The sequence below is a fragment of the Hipposideros armiger genome, unplaced genomic scaffold (assembly GCF_001890085.2).
Source record: "Hipposideros armiger isolate ML-2016 unplaced genomic scaffold, ASM189008v1 scaffold_309, whole genome shotgun sequence".
NCBI lineage: Eukaryota > Metazoa > Chordata > Mammalia > Chiroptera > Hipposideridae > Hipposideros > Hipposideros armiger.
In genome coordinates, this window is record NW_017731659.1 from 536554 (window position 1) to 551095 (window position 14542).

General features: G+C 52.1%; 1 protein-coding gene across 9 annotated transcripts in view; it reads right to left on the reverse strand.

Annotated features, from left to right (window-relative positions):
• Window positions 1-14542, reverse strand: part of TSPAN18 (tetraspanin 18) — a 179784-nt gene that overhangs the window by 37124 nt on the left and 128118 nt on the right. The window contains exon 1 of one of the 9 annotated variants that reach the window (XM_019659965.1): window positions 2925-2992. The exons of the other annotated variants lie outside the window; for them this stretch is intronic. The gene's annotated coding sequence lies outside the window, so the exon portion shown is untranslated. Of the gene's footprint in view, window positions 1-2924; window positions 2993-14542 lie in introns of those variants that run through there. 9 annotated transcript variants of the gene reach the window in all.

Below are 14542 nucleotides of genomic sequence, written 5' to 3' on the forward strand. Positions count from 1 at the left end.
TGTCTGTTCCCCTTCCCCAATTCCCCAGCGCTGTTCCCTTCCCCCAATTCCCCAATAAAAATCTAAAAAAAAAAAAATAAAAAAGAACTTGTTGTACTTCTACAGCCCTGCATGTACCAAACTCAGTTCTCTTTGACTCCTACTATGTGCGAGAGCAGGGCTCGGCAAACTGCGGCCCGTGAGCCACATGCAGCTCTTTGGGTATATACATGTGGCTCTGAAGTAAAATTGAAAATGAAAATAAAACTATCATAGTTTCATTTATAAAATTTTTAAAGGATATTATTCACAAAATGGTGATTTCATTATGGCTCTCGAATAATTTTTAAATTGTTGAGAGGGACAGGATTGGCTCTTCCATCTCAAAAGTTTGCCGACCCCTGTGCTAGATGTATTATAACCTGCACCTTCCAGCTGTGAAAATTGAGGCTCAGAGAAATTAAGTCACTTGCCCAAGGTCACATAGCTAGAAAGTGGCAGGGCTGGGATTCGAACCCAGGCAGCCTGGCTTCAGGGCCTGGAGCTCCTAACAACTGGCCAACGCTGCCCCTTTCTCATCTTGGTAGCAGGAACCCCAAGCCTGCAGGCTGGTCCCTTTTCTGGGCATCCCTCTAGGGCCACAAAATGAAGATGGGTGCTCACATTCTTCTGCCCCCACCCAGAGTGGAGCGGTGCTGTCCCGGTGCATGGGCTCTCACAGAGGAATGCATCACTTTCCCATCTTAGAGAATGTCAAGGCTTGAGGGACCCCGAGGTCCTGCCCTGGCCACACCCCATGTTCTGAAGTCATTGGCATCATGGCCTGGCTTAAGATTCTGTTTCACTCTCTTGGCAGCTCACTTCTCAGTTGCTCTGTGGCCAGGTCCAATGGCTCAGAGGTGACACTCAGGCTGGGGCCCTGCACCCAAGAGGTCTCAAGGAGTGATTACTTCTCATGTTTGGGAGACGTGCTAGGTGCTTCACCTGCACTCTTATTTAATCCTCTCAACATCACTAATAACATTCCCGTTTATAGATGAGGGGCTGGGGTCCCAGGGAGGGGACACCCCTTCCCCAGGGCTGGGAAGAAGAGAAGCTGTGGTTCTCGGCACTTGAGCCACCAGCCGGGAGCAAGGGTCCCCGCTTATCCACAGGCACAGGCCAGTTTCCAGCTCTGCTGTCCCAGCTGTTCCACTTTCTGGTATTCATGCCCTACATCTTGAGTTCATTTGGAAGAAGAGCACAAGGCGTGCAAAGCCGCATTGCAGTGGCCAGCCTGGGGGCTCTTCTGGTATGGGTACTGTCAGGGTGCCCTTGGGCCAGCCTTTTGATTGCACCGCTTGTCCAAGATGGAGCCTCAGAGGCCCCGGATTGGATGATGGGCCAGGCCCTCCCACTACTGCCCATCCCCTTCCCAGCTTCACTCCTTTGGGTGAGGAGAGGTGAGGCTGACCAGGCCAGGACAGCTTTTGTCCAATCAGAGGAGCGGGCAGAGAGAGCTAGGAGTGGGGCCACGCCTCAGCAACAGCAGAAGGCGGGCCCTGAGGCTGCCACTCATCCCTTGCCCAGAAACAACTTCCCCCCAAGTTTCCAGAGTACAATGGGACACCCTCATCCTTCTCCCCCTGCTATTCTGGCCTCCAAGCAACTAACCATGGGGGACCACAAACACCCAGTTCTGGCTAAAGGAGTCCTCTACAGCCTTGTCAATCACTTACCCCCACTACACCCTCACAACAGCTTACAAGCCCCACCCCCATCCTGCTGAGCTCTTCTCTGACCACCCTCCTCATGCCTCACTCCCCTCCAGCCAGCGCAAGCCGCACTGGTGTCTTCCACATGGTAAGCACATTCCCACCTCAGGCCCTTTGCACCTGCTGGTCCCTCTGCCTGGAACTGGCTTTCCTTCAGATATTCCATGTGGCGTATTCCCTCACTTCATTTGGGTCTCTGATAAAAATTTCTCAGGGAGACCTTCCCTGACCGTCCTACCTCCACTCCCCGCCCGCCTAAAGTGGTCCCTCTCTCCAGTCACTATCCCCTTGTGGTCGACACTTAATCTCCAACAGTGCTTTCTTGCTGTGATTTATCTTCTCTCCCCGTCCCTTGAATGCAGGAGAGCAGCAGCTCTGTCTGTCTGGTTCACTGCTGAGTCCCAGCATCCAGTACAGTGCCTGCCAGAGTGAGGGCTCAGTGGACGCTTGGAGGAGGAAGGAGAGAAGGAAAGGAGGGAGGGAGAGACGAGTCTCTGTGTGGGCCCCTTTCACGTGTTTTTGATTTAACTCTTGCTAAAAACTTTATTGGACAATGCAGGACCAGCTATATAATTTGTAGGGCCCAGTACAAATGAGGGGTCTCTTATTGAAAAGTTATTAAGAATTTCAAGATGGCAAAAACAGAGCATTAAACCAAGTGTGGGGCCCTTCTAAACACAGGGCCCCATGTGACTGCCCAGATCGTGTACCTGTGAAGCTGGCCCTGGGGAGGTGTTATCACCATTACCACTGTGCTGTTCAGGGATCAGAGAGGATCAGAGAGGTGTAATGGCTTGCCCAACATCACACAGCATTATGCTATGACTTAGAACCTCACAAACTCGCCCTCCTCAGTTTCTACAGTAGCTCCAGAAGGAATCCTATTACCCCCTACACATCTGGGGACCCCGCCCAAGGAAGAAAATGGGAGGGCAAAATACTCCTGTGCATGTGTGTGTGTATACATATATATATGCATATAAACATATATACACATGCATATATTTAAATATTTATATATATATATTTGCATTTTACTTCAAAATATATCTAAGGTTGTTTTAATATAAAAATAAGGTGTTGTCTTCCAAATCTTCAAGAACCGATGTTCTATTAGGACACATCCTGAGACCCTGTGTACCCCCTAGCTCAGGGAGGAGCCCCCAGGCCCTGTGGGTACCCACAACTCACTTGAAAAAGCACCATCCTAAGGAGAAGATCTAGCACAGGCCCAACAGCCAACACCGCATAATAAATGTGAGGTTCGCACTCTCCCTCCTGCTTGGTCTGAAGGAAGCCTCCTCCAGGATGGCCACAGATGCAGATTGTGGGGAGCTTTCCACAGTCCTCGTGGAAACACTGGATCTCATTATTCCACCAGAGAAAGAGGGGAGCAGGCTTGGCTCATTGCCTCCTGGGGGAATGCGCCCAGGCCTGTTAGCGGGAAGAGAAGGGCGTTATTACCCACCCTGCTCAGCCAGCCGGGCTCACTCACCGTGCTAATTGGAACACGAAATGGTTTGTTAATACAATCAAATGTGGGGAGGTGGGTGCACCAGGGTCTCTTCGGTGGGGTGCAGCATGAAGAAGGGGGTCTCTAATGGTACCGCTACAGGGGGCCGGCAGGGTGGTTGAAATGCTGTTTGGTTTTGGTGCTTGCTTTGCAAAATGATGTCTCAATCCAGGATCCAAAGACTTGGAAGTCTATTGTGCTGCTGCTGCTGTGTGTGTGTGTGTGTGTGTGTGTGTGTGTGTGTGTGTGTGTGTGTGTGTGTGTCCATGTGCACACAGGGTGGTCAGTGGGTGTGTGCACGGTACAGGAATATAGGTCCATGAGGAGGAGGGCGAGAAGAGAACGCAGCTACATCACACCTAAAGGCGGAGCGCAGCCGTCTAATTTGGAGAACACAAACAAAGGCATCTATTTTCCCATGCCCAGCTCACCCAGCCCCTATTAACACTAATTAGGAGAGCTGGGAATTCCCCATAACTTCATAATTACTGTTAACAGACTTCACAGGGGCTGTGAAGGAAATGGAACACCCCTGTCCTGTTTTCATAGCCAAGGTGATGATGGCTCAGGTGGTCTCCATGACCTTTGCATCCCCCAGCCCCCACGGCATTGGCATTCCCCCAGGGACCCCAGATGCCCAGACTGCCAAGGATGACGGTCTAACAGAGGTGGGGGGGGGCTCCCTCATGGGCGGCTTTAACTGTCTCATTAAGGTGAGAAGGGCCTGGCTGAGGCCTCCAGGGAAAAGTCGTGGGTGTTGGGGGCTTGGAGAAGTTAGGGCAGGAGCCCAAGGAGGATGAGGACATACCTCAGGAAGAGACCCCCCACCCCCCTAGCCAAATGGGCCTTGGGCTTGGAGGTCAAGGAGTGGACAGTTCCCCCTGGGTCGATGTTGACCCCCTGCTGCCTGCTCAGGCCACCTGTCCTGGGCTGCCCACCCTGCCCCTCCTCCCTCGGAGGCCCTGTCCATTAAGATAAACCATATTTTAAAGGTGGCGCCACAGAGCTGGCAAGATCGCAGCAGTGACTTCACGGTGTCATTAGGCCCCCTCCCAAGCCAGCCGTACCCTGCAGCTAGACCTCTTAGGAAACCACAGTGAAGCCATTACGGGGACCCCTCAGCTGCTTGGCGGCAAGACGGCCACTTTTGCCAGCTGACAGGCGCAGGGACTTCCCAGAAACAGCAGTGCCGGCCCTTCCCACAAGGCCTCATTCATGCGCACAAAGACCCTCCCCCAGGGGCCTCCCTACGCCAGCCCTGGCAGTCTCACTACAGGGCTCTGTGAGGCGCTGGGGAGCAGGCGCCAACGCCGTCCCTTCCCTGAGTGTCTGCTGTGCGTCTGCCCCTACCCCCAGGAAACCCTGTCTGTCTGTCTAGGCCTTGGAGCCTGGCTCTGCTTTCAGAAGACAGTTCTTTGTTCTTTCCTGTCCACCCAGAATCTGAGATTCCCGTACAATATACTAGGGAGCTTAAAGGCCACTTTCTTAATCATATTAAAAAGGGCTGAAATGGTACCAAATATTAACTGACTATGGGTGATTTATTCTTTATAGTCAGGTGATTTCTATTTTCTTTTTTCTTGCAAAGAACATATATTATTGACGTAATTGAAAAAAATCATTGTGAAAGGGTCGTTTAGGCCCACTACTCTAAAGCTGCCAGGACTTTACCGGGGCTACAAGCTGCTCCCGCAATACATTTTTTCCCTTTGTCCACCTGGAGAACTTCTTCTCACCCTTCAAAGCCCAGCTTGATGACTCCTCGGCCATGAAGCCTTCCCTGATTTCTCCAGCCTAGGCAGTAGTCCCTTTTGTTTAGTTCCAATGCCCTCATTTTGGAGATGAGAAGACAAGGCCCAGAGAGGGGCAGGGCCTCCCCAAGTCTCACAGCAATGTCGCTGGTGGTCAAGTCTGCACTAGAACCCAAAAGGGCTCCTTTTACAGTGTGTGTGTGGGGGGTAGGGTAGGGGGTTGCGGGGAGGGGAAGTTGGTGCATACCCTACTTGACTCTCAACTCTCCCCCCTCTTCCTTCCCTGGAGCCAGCATCTGCCCTGTCGGGGACAGCCTTGACCTCTGTCTTTGTTTCACCCTGGAATGAGCCAGGGTGCTCTTCTCCCAGCCTCCAGGCACACAAATCACTGAGGCATGGGGTGAGGAACAGAGAATGGCCTGGTTGTTGTTCCACAGAGGGGGTGGGGATGGAGGCACTGGGGCCCCTCCTCTCTCTGGAGCTCAAGGCTGTGTCTGAATGGCCGTCCTGATGAGGGCCAAGCAGGCTGCCCTCCCAGACCAGGGTCTGAATCTCAGCTTCGCCACTGAACAGCTGATTTCGCCTTATCTTTCATAGAACAACCTCCCATTTACGAGGAACTACTGGGAGCCGGAGCACTGGTTGAGTGTTTTATATACACAATGACTCACCTTTGTGATACACTTGAGGCAGCTATCCTCACCCCCATTTCACAGATGAAAAATTGAGGCTCACAGTATAGGCAACCACTTCCCCAAGGTCAAGAGATAGAAGTGGCTGAGCTGGGACTTGCTGTCTGGATCGCTTTGGGGTCATAAGCCCAGCTCCCAAGATAGCTGTACAGATTGGATGAGATCATTGCCCAGGTCAAGGGCTCCACAGATAATGACACAGTGAACGTTATAGCTTCTCATTTTCATTTCATGAGACTAAGCATTGCGGCGAATTGGGCTGTGGAGCCAGCCTGGCCGAGGGTCAGTGGGGAGGGGGAGCTTTTGGGGGACCCGGAGGGAGTTGGCAGACCCTTTGGCAGCCCCTACCCTCCAAGTCCCAGGGCCCAGTTTTTCTCCTGGCCAGAGAGTTTTGTTTGAGAGTAAATGTTATTTTACCCTCCAGCTTAATCCAGACCAAGCTTATCTTTCCCCCTGAAAGGCCTACAGCCCAGAGAAAGTTAAGCCCTTTTCTGCTTTCCTAATTGCAGGCTTGGAGCTCTGCTTGGGGACATCAGCTCTCTGGAAAAGCCTGATAAGTGGTCTGGTATTTGGCAGCAGCAACAAAGAGGCTGGATTTGGGCTCGGCCGGGCTGTCCAGCATTCCAGGCCCACACCGGGCTGGGGGGACCCTGTGGGAGGGAAGGCAGGCTGAGGCACAGGGGCTGGATCCAAGGGTCTCCCTTTCTCACAGGGCCTGCTGCCCCAGCCCCAGGGCAGATCTAGCTACCGTGGGGGTGCGGAAATGACTCCTGTCCGGCTGCTTCATGCTGAGCCCCACTTGGCTGGGATAGCAAAACGGGTCAGTCTACTGCCAGACCCCTCCTTCTCGCCCAGTTACCCGGTCTGTTTCCCTCCTGCCTCTTCCTTTGAAGTGTGGACAGAACTGGTTCTTGTTCAGCCCAGAGGCCCCAACCCTCCCCACCCCACCCCCAGTTTCTCTAAAATAGGGCCACTAGAAAAGAGGGGTCCTGTCTCAGCAGGTTCCATGCCGTTGAGGGTTGGGGATCCTTAAATGGTCCAAGGAGCCAGCCAGCCTGGGTTGAACGCAGCCCCTGCCTGCCTTCTCCTTCTCATATCCCTCCTGCCCAGCTGCCAACTGGGAAGTGCCAGCTAGGCCAGACAAAAACCGGAAGGACAGACGATGTACCCTCAGCCAGGTGCCAAGCGCACAACTCTAGTTCTCTGGCTTGGTCCCATCTCACCATTTTCCTTTTTCTTCCCTGATGCTTGGGAAGAGAGGTGATCAGTGTCCAGGCTTTGCAATCAAGACAGACATGGGTACACATCCTTGCTCTGGGCTAGTCCTGTGACCTGGGACAGCTTAATTGCCTTCTCTGTGCCTCAGTTTGCTTGTCTGCAAAATAGGATCGCTGTGGTGCTCTTTCTCAGTGTTGTAGAGAGGACTACATGAGATTGTGAATGTAAAACTCTTAGCACGGTGCCTGACAAAGGTAGCTATGATGTTGTTTCTTCCCAGGGTAGAAGGGGAGGTTTCACTTAGAGACAAAGGCACAAAGATTGTTGATGTTTATGGGGCCAGATGGGCCCCTCCTCTTGAGGACCAGCCTCTTCTCATGCCCAGGGTACCTGCCTGCCATCTCTGGTTGGGGGTAGGGGAGTTAAAGGTGGAGCTAACATCTGTTGGGAAACTATTGTGTGTCCTCCATTGTGCTGGGCCCATCCCTGTTTTACAGATGAGGAAACTGAGGCTTCATGATGTGGAGTTCATCCAGGAGTGCACAGCTGTCACGGCGGAGAGGGAACGTGTTCCCACACTTTCATACAGTGCTCTCCCCCACCCCACTGAGCACCTCAGCCCCTCTGTGAAACAGGCAGTAGTGCCGTCCCCATTCTGCAGGTGCGAGACCCAAGGCCCAGACAAGTCACCCGTCTGGCCTGGAGCAGTGGGGTTGGCATGAACTCAGCTATGCCAGCTGGGGAAAGCCCAGCTCATAGGAGCCCCTGGAGGGGCCAATGCTGAGGTCTGTGAGGGAGGCGTGCCGTCCCCTCCTTCAGCAGCAACCCCAGCCCCTCCAGCCCTGCACGATGCACCTGCTCAGAGCGCTCTGAGGAATGGTGCCTCGTATCCAGGCAACAGGCGCAGCAGCCTCGGTCCTCTTCAAGCCACAGGCCTACAAGTCAGGACAGAGCTCCTGCAGACCTCCCTGAAGTGGCTAATTTTCTGCTTTCCAGAAGGAAATAAATCCTAAGGAGTCCAGACTCCTTGGCTCCCCCGATCCTGGAGGGAGGGGGCTTCCAGCCACATCTCCTTGGACTTTCCTCCTGCATAAGCCTGTACATGCACCTCAGGGTACAGTCCCCTTCCGTGCTGCTTCCTTTTCTCTAGTCAGGGCATTTGTCTGCTATAAATTTGCATATTCTTGTTTCCACAGCCATAAAGAACAGGACCATGGGACTCTGGAGCTGCCATTGCAGTCCCTGGGGCTGTCACAGAATCCTCAGGATCCAAAAAGTCTGGGGGTGTCCAGATCTCTGGGCTGTCATAATGCACAAGACCACACAGGTCCCTTGGATGCCAGAAAAAATTCTGGGCCACCAGAAAGTTCCCTGAAACAGCATGAAATCCCAAAAGGTTGCCACAGGAGCTGGGCTGCCCCCGGATCTCTAAGCGATGGAGACCCCTGTGATGCCAGAGGCCTGAGCCACCACAGAAGCCCTGTGCTGTTGTGGAACCATCTTAGAATGCAAATTCTCAGTTACCAAATCCTCCAATGACCCCAGCTACACATTCTCCCTCCTGGCGCCTCATTCAAGCTGTTTCCCTACCTTCTTCTCAACCTCAGCATTAACATTTCTTCCTCCAGGAAGCCCTCCCTGGTGTCTCCTGGGGTCTTGCTAGGTGCCACGGCACACGTGTCATGAGCTCCCTGGGCTCACCCTATTAGAACACTCAGCACACGGGACTGTCATTACCGGGTCATGGGTCTGTCTTCTCTACTAGACTGTGAACTGGAGGTCAGGGGCTGGGTGCCCAACACAGGCAGATGGCCCTTAAGTAATATTACTTGAATAAAGAACTGTATGCTATTAACTTACTAGGCACTTGATGGCTGTGTGACCTTGGGCAAGTCACTTCGCCTCTATGTGCCTCAGTTTTTTCATCTGCACAATCAGGATACTAAGAATAACTATCTCATAAGGCGAGTGTGAGGCGTAAGTAAGTTGTGTAAAGCACTTAAGATGGAGCCTGGCATTTAGTAAGCACGATATACATATCTGCTGTTATTACTTATTTTTTAACCATTTGTGTGTGTGTGTGTGTGTGTGTGGCGAGAACATGTAAGATCTAGTCTCTCAGCAACCTTTACTTACACAATACAGAATTGTTAACTATAGTCACCATATTATACATTAGATCCACAGAATTTACCCATCTTCTAACCGGAAGCTTGTACCCTTTGATCAACACCTCCCCAATGCCCCCACCTCCAGCCCCAAGCCACCACCAATCTCCTCTCTATTTCCACGAGTTTGGCTCTTCTACTTTCCACATATAAGTGAGACCATACGGTATTTGTCTATCTCTGTCTGGCTTATTTCATTCAACATAATGCCTTCAAGTTTCACCCGTGTTGTTGCAAATAGTAGTGTTTCCTTCTTTTTTATGGCTGAGAATAAATACATGCTATCATTAAGTGTGTGTGTGCTCAGCAGGCTTTCACAGGGGCTAGACTTGCGGTGAGGATGGAAAGGGGATTCTCCCACCCTCAGTATTTAACACGAACTGCTGCAATAATAGCGCACACTAATATAGCACTTACTACGTGCCGGGTCTTAACACTTTACACACAATCACTCAACTAATCTCATAGCAACCTTGTAAGTTTGGTGCATGCTATGGACTGAACTGTGACCTCCAAAATTCATATGCTGAAGCCCTGACCCCCAATGCTACTGTATTTGGAGATAGGGCCTTCAAGGAGGTAGTTAAGGTTAAATGAGGCCACAGGGGTGGGACCCTCATTCAATAAGATTGGTGTCCCTATAAGAAGAGGAAGAGATACCAGAGGGGTCTTTCTCTCTCTCTCTCTCTCTCTCTCTCTCTCTCTCTCCACAAAGAAAAAGCCATGTGAGGACGTGGTGAGAAAGCAGTGGTCTGCAAGCCAGGAAGAGAAGCATCACCAGAAATCAAATGTTTTGGCACCTTGATCTTGGACTGTTGACTCCAGAGCTGTGAGAAAATAGCTGCCTGTTATTTCAGCCTCCCATTCTGTCATATTTTGTTATGGCAGCCCAAGCAGGTTAAGACAGTGTAGTAGTATTCTTAATCCCACTTAACACATGAACAGTGAGGCACAGTTGATCTTAAGGAAATTACCCAAAGCCACACCTGGTGAGTGGTAGAGCTGGGGTGTGAACCATGCATTAGCTCCTGAGTCCATGCTCTGAATCACTATCTGAACCTGCTTCCAAGTCCAAGGACATGGGTTGGGTATCCCCGAGGCAAGTGGCCAGGCCTGAGCAGCATGTATAGTCTACCCCAAAGAGAATGGATGGAGGAACTAAGCACATTTCAGCCAACACTTTCAGGCTGCTAATCTCAAGCATCCTGCCTGCTAATCTCAGCATCCTGAAGGCTGGCAGAGAGAAGAGGAACCTAGACATATCCTGTGTGGTTACAAGCCGGTTGTGGCTACAGGGAGGCCATCTTCAACCCAGCCTAGGGTCAGAGCTGCTCCATAATGAAATGGGTTCCCAGGTAAGGTGGTAAGCTCCCTGTCCCTGGAAGTATTCAAGCACTGCTGCTGGACCACGACTTACTGGTGATATTTGGGGGAGAGTGAACAGCAAATGTAGATAGTCTCAACGATTCCCTCCAGACTCAAGCAGCTGTCAAATATTAAAAGAGTCCCTGGAAACTCTTCCCTACCAGAAACTCTGCCTGTTAATTCCTATTCATTTTTCAACTCAGATATTACCTCCTCCAAGAAGTCTTCCTTGACTTGCCTTCCCTCCAAATCCCATGTCCAGGCTGATGGTCTGTGTGGGTCTTGTTGGCCAAACTAGAAACAGTGGGTAGGAGTTATAGGAAGACAGTTTACCCCAATACAAAGATGAGTATACTCCATCTTGTGTTCCAGTATCCACTACTAGAAATGTGGTGCAGGTGTTAAAAGATGGATTTCAAATCAGAGGCACCCAGGGTTTAAATCCTGGCTTCCCCCACTGCCTAGCTGTGTGACTTTGGGTGAGTGCCTCTACCCCTCTGAGCTGCAATTTCCTCAGCTGTAAAATGAATGATTCCATCTCAGAGGAACCAAAAATCAAATGACATCAGCAAGTCTGGCACTTATCATGTGATCAGGACATGCAAATTTCCTTTAGTCTCCAGGGGATAGTGAGCTGCCTGACACAGGGTATATTAAAGCAGATGTCAGAGGGTCCTAGTGTGGGACCCCTAGAAGTACAACCCTGTACTTCTGTAAAGATTACTTCTTGGGTGGCCGGTTAGCTCAGTTAGTTAGAGCGCAGTGCTCATAACACCAAGGTTGTTGGTTCGATCCCCGCATGGGCCACTGAGCTGTGCCCTCGATTAAAGACAACTATTTGACTTGGAGCTGATGGGTTCTGGCGAAACACACTGTTCCCCCTTCCCCCCCCGCAAAAAAAGATTACTTCTTATACTTTACTGCATTGAAGTAAAGATTGTGCTCAGTGTCTCTATGAGTTTTTCCAACTCTAAAAAAATTATACACTTACAACTTGGCCTTGGCTGGCCGTGGAAAGATGGGCATATCACTGAGTGGACACAGTCTCCACCCCGCTCCACCAGGCTATAAAAAACTGGAGCCCACACATGGTGTAGGATCCATTTATATAAAATGTCCAGAAAAGGCAAAATCTATAGAGAGAGCGTAGATTGGTGGTTGACGGGGGCTGGGGGTGGGAACAGGAACTGAAGGCAAATGGGTACCAGATTTCTTTTGGGGGTAATGGAAATATTCTAAAATTAGATTTAGTGATGGTTGCACAACTGTAAGTTTACTACAAATCATTGAATCATACCCTTAAAATGAGCGAGTTTTATGGTGCGTCAAGTCTACCTCCATCAAGCTATTAAAAAGCACCAAACCAGCCCCGCCATCAACAAAGCAGGAGTCCAGAGGGGCCAGCGGCATGGCTGAGGGTGATGGCCACACCCTGCGGTAGCAGTGGCAGGGGCAGGCTGACCTGAGGTCATCGCCAGTCTCCGTGACACCTTCTCTACCTGTGGTTTCACACTGGCACTTTCTTGTTATTTCTTGCCCCGTACGATTTGAGGAAAGGGAACAGACCCACCAGCCCACCTCTTTAAAAACCTGAGGTGAACCTCAGGCGATGTGTGGAGGTGGGGTTCTGCAAAAGGATGAGGCACAGCACGAGGGGGGCCTGCGGGAGACTGGGTCTCCCAGAAGGCTTTGAGACCAGGGCGGGGTGGCAGCTCAGGCCACCTTTTGGTGTGGGGCCTCTGAGTGAGGATAAAAGCCACTGCTTGGTCTGGCCTTGTCTCTAAGGCACTGGTAGGCCTGCTTGAGGGGGAGGCAATGAAGCCAATCTAGTACTGAGCTCCTACTATGTGCCAGGGAGAGATTGACATTTATCCTGGTGACGTGACTGGCTGTGAGGCCTGGAGATCAGCAGAGACCTGTATGGCTCCTACTCTGTGCACTGTGGAGAGATCCGATTTGCTCATGGTTGTAAAGATGTCTGGTTTAAACCTCTCTACAAGTGAGAGGTGGGTAGCTATCAAATCCATTTTAGACAAAAGGACACCAGTGCTCTGGAAGCTAAGTCACTTGCCTGAGGCCACACAGTAGGTAGCAAAGGTCGGATTTGAACCCAGGGTCTGTGCAAAGCAGGAGAATATCTTGCAGAGCAATCGGAACATTGCTCTCTTCATTGGTAGTGAGTTCTCCATCCCTAGAGGTATGTAAGCAGAGGCCCAATGACCACTTCTCAAGGACTCGAAACAGATGACCTCGAAACCCCTGCCAGTCCAGTTAGTCTGTGAGGCCACAAATTCTTGCTGATCATTTCCCTTGAGAGTTAAAACTATACTCAGAGTACAGCAGAAAGGCAGGAGCCCTTCCGAGGGAGGAGACCTAGTGGGCAGGGCCTAGCTGGCACCACCTCAGCTGGAACCACAGCTGCTCTGAACACTCACCACAAATCAGCACTGATTGTTGCTTGGGGCTAATGTGATACTTGAGTGCACATGGCCAGGACAGAGCAGGCATCCCAAGGCTCCAAGCAAGAGCACTTTAGCCTAAACTAGCCCCAGGAGTGGGTGTGGAGGGAGCAGGGGCTGCCAACCCAAAGCTGCTGCCCAGTCAAATGGAACCGTGTCTGGCCCTCCAGTAGGCAGCCTGTTTCATACCTGCCCCACCTTCTGGCCTGCGAGGGCACCCCACCTTCCCTCTCCCCAGTGCTGGCCTCCCCAAGGACTCAGGATCCTGGCTGCGGCTTGCAAGTTCCCTCTTCTCAGCCCTGGACTCACCACAGGATGAGCTCATAGGAGGCCCCTTCCCAAACAAGAGCCTGGGGCCTGGGAGAGGCCCCAGCTGCCTTTCATGTGCCTGCCTGGCCCTGGGAAGGCAATGAGGGAGGCTGGGGCCTCAGGAGGAGGACGGGCCTCTGAGGAAGGGCCTCTGAGGAAGGGGCTGGGCTGGGAGCTTCCCCAGCCACCTCCCTCCATGGGGCTCCCAAGCCAGTATTAATGTGGAGAGGCCAGGGACCCTCCTGACCCACACCGTCACCTACCTAGGCCCCTCAAGGCCCCCTCCCAACCCACCTGGCTCTACCCTCAGAGGGGTCCAGGTTTGCTCTTGCATTTCTTGGTGCTTCTACTCCAGGTCAAGAACGCAGACGTGCAGATGTATGTAGTCTCCTCCACACCAGAGACATCGAGATGGGATGGAAGGCATGAACTCAGACACTAATTACAGCGCAGGACAGTTACAGAATGCTTCCGAGGTGCTACGACAGAGAGGGGCTCCAGAGCTCAATTGGCTCAGCTCCCCTGAGGAAATGTTCTAGCAACAGGGCAGGGCTCCTCCAGGACCCAGGATGTCCCAGCCTCACCCTGCCTCCCTCTCCCCACCCACCGCAGGCTCAGCCAGTGCCCTCCAGAAGAGAGCTTGTCACCCGCTGTGGTCCAGGGCCCTTCACGTCAACCATCCATCCTCCCCACCCTCTTCCCAGGGTGCTGCTCTTCCCACCTTCTCTGCATAAACCCTTTCATGGCTCCCCAGAACCCCTGACGCTCCCCCAGGAACTCCACAGCACGAAAGGCCTATTGATTATCCCCTCCCTTCCCGATGCCCTCTTCTCGCCCTACCCCAGCGGCCCCAGTGTAACACCTGGCATTCTCCTGCTCTGTCCTGCCCCAGGGACTCTGCCAGGAACCTACTCCCCTCCTCCAAGTCACTCACAGATTTCTTTGTCCAGCTCTAAGTTATTCATAGGCCAAGCCTTCCCCAACACCTCCCCCTTCCCCAGCATGGGCCCTGGCACCCTCTTCTCTGTGCTGCCACGTCACAGTGTATTAGACTGCCTGTGGCCTGCCAGTTGCTCTCACTGATCCTCAAACTTGAGCTTTACTCTGAATCCCCTGTAGGGCTTGTCAAAGCCCAAATTGCTGGACCTCACCCCCCAGCCTCCAGTTCATTAGGTCTGGGGCAGGAGTCCGAAAATCCTCATTTCCAAGTTCCCGGGGCCGGCCGAATGGCGCGATGGTTAAGAACTCGCTTGGGATACCAGAGGGCCCCGGTTCGGATCCCACATATGAGGGCCAGTGACACTGCCCTCCACAGCTAAGATGCTGAACAACAG